Raw genomic sequence first — 8085 nt, 5'->3', positions numbered from 1 at the left:
TCCTGCTGTGAAAATAACAGAGATGCCACCAGGAGCCTGATAACTTGTCTGGGGACTGTCCCACGAGACATAGCCTTTCCTGACCAGTCCAGGCCACTGTCATTTCCCCAGGGCCAGACATAACTCCTGGGCAAGGAGGGTGATTCTGAAAGGGAGGCCACCTCCCTAGGGCCTATGAGCTTGGCCTTGGAGCTTCCTCTTTATCACTGTGGTTCCCTGCCAGGTGTCCCCTGAACAGAGCTATGGCTTCAGAGACACAGAGATCAAGAAAGCAAAGAAGCCAGGACTGAAATGGGCCATTCTGACAGGTGGGCAGGAGAGGCAGGAGAAGCCTGCAGAGGGGATGTAGCAGATGTAAGGACGGATTGGAACCCGGACAGGGCCGAGTGTGGGAATCTAGGAGCCTCAAGAAATAGAGAGTCAAACATGCCAAATGCTGCAGAAATCAGAGGTGACGACTGTGGAAGATCAGAAAAGATTGTTCTTCAGGGAAGCAGTTTGTTGTGATGGAGGTAGAGGCGGATTGTGAGGAAAGAAGTGAGGGGGCTGTGAGAAGACGGAGGAAGCAGGAATTCACTACTTTAAGAGCCTGATGTTAAGGAAGTAGAGAGAACTCTGAAAAGGGTTAACCGATAATCTTTGTGTTCACCAATACTAGTCCCATATATGATGTTTGAAACTTATATGATTGAAGAACTGGGAAAGCTTGTCCCTTCAAGGAAGTGGCTTGGAGAAATACCTTTAAGATTAAAAGAGAAAGTCTCTGTTGGTCTAATTAGAAAAGGTGGGACAAAGAATGTATTCTTTTAAGTAGAAATCCTCCAGCAATATCCACATCTAAGGCTTAACACAAGGACCAAGGTATGAGCAGGACAGCTGGGTACTTCATCCTGGGTCCTGGAAACGCTGCCCAATTCTCCCTCCCTTCCTTCTGGCCATAGACTTTCAAGACACAGAGGTTTAAAAGGCTCATTTACTGGACTGCAGAGGACCTCAGAGAAAGTGGGGAATTTTCAGCGGCCCTTGTTATTATTTCAGGCTTATCTGCCCTTAGCAGAGGATTGGCACCCCCTTTCATTTCCACAAGGGGATAAATAAATAAAAACTTGGAATGACATTGCTAAAAGATTAACAACTCAAATAAATCATATAAGGAACAGTCAGCGATTGAATGCCCAGGGTATGAAGCAGAAGAGGTGAGGGGAGAACTCAGGGTTGGTCTGTCAGCTCTCTTAAGGTCTTAGAAATGAAATGAGACAGGAGATGACTGATGGGACCCCATTGAACTCCCCACTGGCAGTGGCCACTGAATTCCCTGCCTTGGGAATCCCATGAAGAATGTGCTTTAGTTTCCATCACAGCCTAGTAATAGCATCTCAAAATGTGCCCAGCAAGGCATAGGAATGTTCCCTGTGAAAACACTCTGCTGAGATTTGAGCTTTTATTTCAGCAGATGGAAACTAAAAGGCTCTGCCAGCAAAAGGCTCTGTCTTTTGCTATCCATTTGATAGAGGCCAGCAATGAGTACAGGCAGAACTGTGGTCTTCTGGGTGAGGACTCAGGCCTGTTTTTCTCTGAGGCAGGGCAAATGGGGTCAGGAGTAGCTGGGCTACTTGCCTGATGATAGAAGGGCAACTGTGACCTGTGGGGGAGGTAGTGGTAGGAGACAGGGCCAGGTCAGCTGTAGAATAGGCTGTAAAACTGTCAGTCGATTTTGGGCTCCCTTTTATGACCCTCTGGCGGTATAGCACTGGGCTTAGGAATCAGGCGTCCTGGATGCAAAGCCTGGCTTTCACATTAGCCATGTCTTGCACAATTTTCTCAGTCCTGGAGCACTGGTTTCCTTGGTAGTATCCTAGCCCTGATCCTGTCTCTGGTTAGTAGGGGAATGTGTGTGTGTGTGTGTGTGTGTGTGTGTGTGTGTGTGTGTGTGTGTGTATTTTTTTTATTGAGGTATAGTTGATTTATAATATTATATGTTTCAGGTGTACAACATAATGATTCACTTTTAAAGGTTCAACTATACTCCAATAAAAATTTTTAAAAATAAAAAAGAATTTAAAGGTTATACTTGATTTATAGTTATTATAAAATATTGGCTATATTCCCTGTGCTGTACAATATATCCTTGTAGCTTATTTACTTTATACATAGTAGTTTGTACCTCTTAATCCTCTACCTCTGTCTTGCCCCTCCCCCCTTCCTTCTCTCCACTGGTAACCACTTGTTTGTTCTCTATATCTGTGAGTCTGTTTCTTTTTTGTTATATTCACTAGTTTGTTTTATTTTTTAGATTCCACATATAAGTGATATCATATCTTTGATATTATAAATAAGTTGTTTTCATATCTTTGCTATTATAAATAATGCTGCTATGAACATAGGGGCGCATGGCTGTTTTCATATCTTTGCTATTATAAATAACACTGCTATGAACATTGGGATGCATGTATCTTTTCAAATTAGTGTTTTCATTTTTTTCAGATACATAACCAGGGGAGGAATTGCTGGGTTAGTTTTTTGAGAAACCTCCATACTGTTTCCACAGTGGCTACACCAATTTACATTCCCACCAACTGTGTATGAGGGTTCCTTTTTCTCTACATCTTTGCCAACACTTGTTATTTGTGGTCTTTTTGATGATAGCCATTCTGACAGGTGTGAGGTGATATCTCATTGTAGTTTTGATTTGCATTTCTCTGATGATTAACAGTGTTGAGCATCTTTTCATGTGCCCGTTGCCCATCTGTGTATCTTCTTTGGAAAAATGTCTATTCAGGTCTTCTGCCCATTTTTAAATTGGGTTGTTTTTTTGATGTTGATTTGTATGAGCTGTTTATATATTTTTGATATTAACCTTGTGTTGATCATGTCATTTGCAAATATTTTCTCCCATTCAGTAGGTTGTCTTTTCATTTTGTCAGTAGTTTCCTTTTCTGTGCAAAAGCTTTTAAGCTTAATTAGGTCCCATTTGTTTATTTCTGCTTTTGTTTCCTTTGCTTTAGGAGACAGATTCAAAATGGTTTTGCTCTAATTTATGTCAAAGAATGTTCCACCTGTTTTCTTTTAGGAGTTTTACGATTTCTGGTCTTACATTTAGGTCCTTAATCCATTTTGAGTTTATTTTTATATATGGTGTTAGCAAATTTCTAATTTCATTTTTACACGTAGCTGTCCAGTTTTCCCAGCACCACTTATTGAAGAAACTGTCTTTTCTCCATTGTATGTTCTTGCCTCCTTTGTCGTATATTAATTGACCATAAGTGCATGGGTTTGTTTCTAGGCTTTCTATTCTCTTCCATTGACCTAAGTGTCATTTTTTGTGCCAGTTCCATATTGTTTTGATGACTGCAGCTTTGCAGTATAGTCTGAAGTCAGGGAGAATGATTCCTCCAGCTCTGTTCTTCTTTCTCAGGTTTGTTTTGGCTATTCAGGTCTTTGGTGTTTCTATATACATTTTAGAATTATTTGCTCTTGTTCTGTGAAAAATGCCATTTGGTATTTTGATAGGGATTGCATTGAATCTGTAGATTTCCTCGGGTAGTATGGTCATTTTAACAATATTAATTCTTCCAATCCATGAACACGATATAACTTTCCATCTGTTTATGTTGTCTTCAATTTCTTTCATCAGTGTCTTATAGTTTTCCTTATAGAGTACAGGTCATTTATGTACTTAGATTTATTCCTAAGTATTTTATTCTTTTTGATGCAATTGTAAATGTGATTATTTCCTTAATTTCTCTTCCTTATAGTTCATTGTTAGTTTATAGAAATGCAACAGATTTCTGTATATTAATTTTGTATCCTGCAACTTTAATGAATTCACTGATGAGCTCTAGTAGTTTTTTGGTGGCATCTTTAGGATTTTCTGTGTCTAGCTAGTATCATGTCATCTGCAAACAGTGACAGTTTTACTTCTTCCTTTCCAATTTGTATTCCTTTTATTTCTTTTTCTTGTCTGATTGCTGTGGCTAGAACTTCCAATACTATGTTGAATAAAATTGGCAAGAGTGGGCATCCTTGTACTGCTCCAGTAGGGGAGTGTATTAATTAGAATCCCATGCTCTGGGGTCAGATAAACCTGGGTTTGATGCTAGTGGAACCATTTCCTAGCTAAGGGGCCCTGGGAGGAATCCCAGACGCCACCCTCAGGCCTGCTGAATCCATCTCTGGAGGGAGAACCTGCATCATCAATAAGCTTTCCAGGTTTCTTTGACTTTCTAAAATGTAAGAACCACTTCCTAAGGGTTCTCCCTTCCTCTGTCCCTTTCCATCCAAGTTCCCATTTTCTTAACATCAGGCTCTTGAGATAAATTCTTAATTTGAGATCTTAAAGCAATCATCTTTTTGTTTGTTTGTTTTTAACCTAGGGAGCTGGACTCTTTAGAGAGAAAAATTTAAGAGTTCTTTGAACTTGGATAAGAAAATATTTACTTCTTTTCATTAACCTCAAACTGAAATCAAGCATTTCCTTCCATTACGAGCATAGGCAACACACTCCAGTAGTAATAGCAGGACCTGTGATTCTTTACCCTAGAAAGCACAGATATTTTCGTAGCACATTACAGTTGTTGCAGACATCTTGAAAGATCATAATCACTAATTTGAAATGATGGTAGCTATGAACTAATAAAGAAGCACATATATTGTATTAAAACTTACAAAATTATTTTTAACTATATTTCAGTGTCATTGCTTTCCTTTGTAATCTCTGTTTTTAAAAATGCATTTAAAAATAGTATTCTAAGAAAATTTCACTAGGCTGTCAGAGTTGCTAGGGCACAAAAAGCTTAAGGATCCTTGTATTAAGTAGATCGTCTAACTTAATGATGCCACTCCAAGATGTAACTAACTCCTGCTTCTCTAGAAGTCCTCCTCACTAAGTCACATAAGCCACTAAGGGATGGAATTTCAAACAGTGTGAGGGAGACAGAGGTGCGAGGGGCTGTGCTGGTAGAAGTTTCCCCTCAAATTTCACCTATGACTTACTGCACTGACCAGGTATAGGAGAAAAAAATATTGCTCACCTGTTTCCTCAGGCAAGACCTGATTCCCCAACCCTTGGGTTTGGCACTTCTGGAACACCCATCCAGCATCTCCTGGAGCACCCAGGCTGTGATGAAACTTCTCTCGGAAAATAGAAAAGGAAAACCAGATGTTTGGGTGTCTCTCTTGTCATAGATCCAAGAGAGACTTGTTCTCCACAGACACCCCTTCTTATCCAGGTCTCCCATCCCCAGACTTCAGCATAACTGATTAGCTTGGTGATGATGATGCTACTGCCACTAACAATAACAATAACTTGCTGTGTGTCAGGCCCTATCCCAGCTACTTTATAAATATTGCCTTGTTTAATCCTTCCATAACACAATGTGATACCTGGCTTTATTATTGCCATTTTGCAGTCATAAAAGGGGAAGTGATAAAGTAGTTCACCATCACTTACATTAAGTCTGTCTTAACTTATACCACCATCACAGCTGCCGTGCTCAGTGACTCTGCTAGGTGCTGGAGACTCGTGTGTAAAGAAGTACGTGCAATAAGTTCTAAATGGTATAATGTGCCTGGGGTCACATGCAGGCGTGGTAGTGGTCGAGAGGGCGAGCTCTTGCATGGGAAGCCCTGGTTAGAATCCTGACCCCACCCCCTTGGGCAATTGACTTCACTTTTCTGTGCTTCTCTGTCTTCATCTGAATCCAGGAGATAATAGTGACTTCCTCGTAGGAGTGGGGAGGATGAAAGGAGATAATCTATGTAAAGCGTTTAGCACAGCACTTGCATATAGTAACTTCAATACGTCTTTGTCATTATAACCATAATTCAAATGAATGGTGTATTTGTTAGGAAAGGCATCAAGGGGTTGGTGAGCTCCAAGATCTTGGGTGATAAGAAGGTAGAACATTCTGGGCATACTTTATTCACTGACTTTCATCATAATGTCAAATAGAGTTTTTGAGCAAAGCAGATGCTATGATAGTATAAGTTAATATATAGTTACTATGAGATAAATTGGAAGATTGGGATTAACCCATACACACTACTATATATAAAATAGATAACTAATACGGACCTACTGTATAGCACAGGGAACTCTACTCAATACTCTGTAATGGCCTATGTAGGAAAAGAATCCAAAAAAAAGTAGATATATGTATTTGTATAACAGATTCACTTTCAGGTGTATTTGTACACCTGAAACTAACATAACATTGTAAATCAATTATACCCCAATAAAATTTTTAAAATATATATATGTAGTTAATATGAGTGATGGTGAACTACTCTTATCAATTCCCCTTATATGACTGTAAGATGGGAATAACACCACATATGTCATTGTGCTGTGGAAGGATTAAATGAGGCAATATTTATAAAGTAGTTGGGAACAACTGAAACCCAGTTAATTCAGACTGGTTGTAGTGTGCATCTCTTGCCTTTGCCAAGACAGCGTTTGCTCTCTTCCTCTGGTAAAACCACCCCGCTTTGCTTTGGGAAATGGCCCTTCCCTATTCCATGGGGTTCTGACCTGGTCCCTCATCCCAGGCCACAGAGACTCATTTCTGTTTCCTTCTGGATTTGCTCAGCTCAGAAGATGAGCAGCTGAGTTCCTGACAGTATTCTCACCCATGCTATGGAGAAAGCCTGCCCAAGGTGTGGAGAGCCAGTCAGAGCTCCGAGGAGGTCACTTGAACCTCTGGTCAGATGTGCCTGAAACTGGACACACACCTGGATGCCCCTGACTTGTGATTTAATAGTTTTCCCTTTTGCTTAACCTATTTGAATTCAGTTTTCATCTTTGTAATTGAAAGAGTACTCCACGTATACTAGTTATAAATGCTATTTGAATATATCCCTAAGTTTTGGGTATACTCCAATTTTGTGTTTTATTACTTACAGAACACTTTTCGTCTGTTCACTGCTTACAAAAAATAATAATAACAATAATTCCACCTATGCCTGATCTCTCTGCCAGCCTGACAACAATTATTAGGTTAAGTGATTTGTTCAAGGAATAAGGAGCAGAGGTGGGATTCAAACTCAAGTTTGTCTGGTTGTAAAATCTGTGAGTTTTCTACTATACCAAGCCTCCTCTTCAGCATGGGGTAACAATGTTTTCCATCTGAATGCATCTTTGACATTATGATGAAAGTCAGTGAATAAATAGATTAATTTAGCAAAATCCACTTTAAACATCTTTCGTGGGTCAAATCCTTTTTGAAAATTACAACCCGAAGTGGTGCTTTATATGATATCTCTCAAGTTCAACCTGCCTAACGTCACACCAGTGTTCTTGTTTCTGAGAGAAAAACTTGGTTTTCTTTCCTGGGAAACATGGAATTAATGCATATTTTACAGTGACTTCTATGCGAGGTAGACGACGAAGGAGTAGGTCTGGGAGTGGCATTTGCCTTCAAGGAGCTTGAACTCCAGTGGGGAAGATACACATACAGTGATCTAAATCTCTTCCAAGCCAATTGGATATATGCTACTATCAGCACCAACAAGGGGGCTACAGCCACAGAGGAAGGGCCAAGTATTAGTAGGGATGGTACGTCAGGGAAGGAAGACTTCAAGGAGGGCGAAATGTTGAGCTACGTCTTGAAGCAGGAGAAGAATTCCTCAGAAGCATGTATCCTCAGGTGTTCTGAGTTCACGGTCAAAGCTGGAGCCTAGGTTTCACGGTTTGCCTGCTAGCTGCAGACACTGCTGGGAACCCGGAATGCAACAGGGACGTAGACAGAGTCCTCGCCCACACAGTGCTTACGGTTTGGCATAGACAGACCAACAAGGGTATGCAAGGTACAGTGAGTGACGCGCGTAAAACTCCAGTAAGTGCAGGGTGCCTGGGGAACGTAGGGGTGGCGCAGCCTTAGGCGGTCGGGAGCCTCTCAGACGGGATCTGATGGGTGAGAGTGGGGAGCGCCACCAGAGGGCACTCTTGAGAGGCTGCGGAGCAGTGGAGGCCGGCGAGAAGATGACTGGTTGAGGGAGGGGCAGGTTGTTTGCTAGAGCATTTCCAGGCGGGCTGGAGCCAGGAGAGGCAGTAGAACTCGTCGGGACCACCTGGAGACCGCACGGAAG

This window comes from Lipotes vexillifer, unplaced genomic scaffold, assembly GCF_000442215.2.
Source record: "Lipotes vexillifer unplaced genomic scaffold, Lipotes_vexillifer_v1.1 scaffold43, whole genome shotgun sequence".
In the NCBI taxonomy this organism is placed as follows: Eukaryota; Metazoa; Chordata; class Mammalia; order Artiodactyla; family Lipotidae; genus Lipotes; species Lipotes vexillifer.
The sequence above is the reverse complement of the archived record's forward strand: the minus strand, read 5'-3'. Positions refer to the sequence as shown.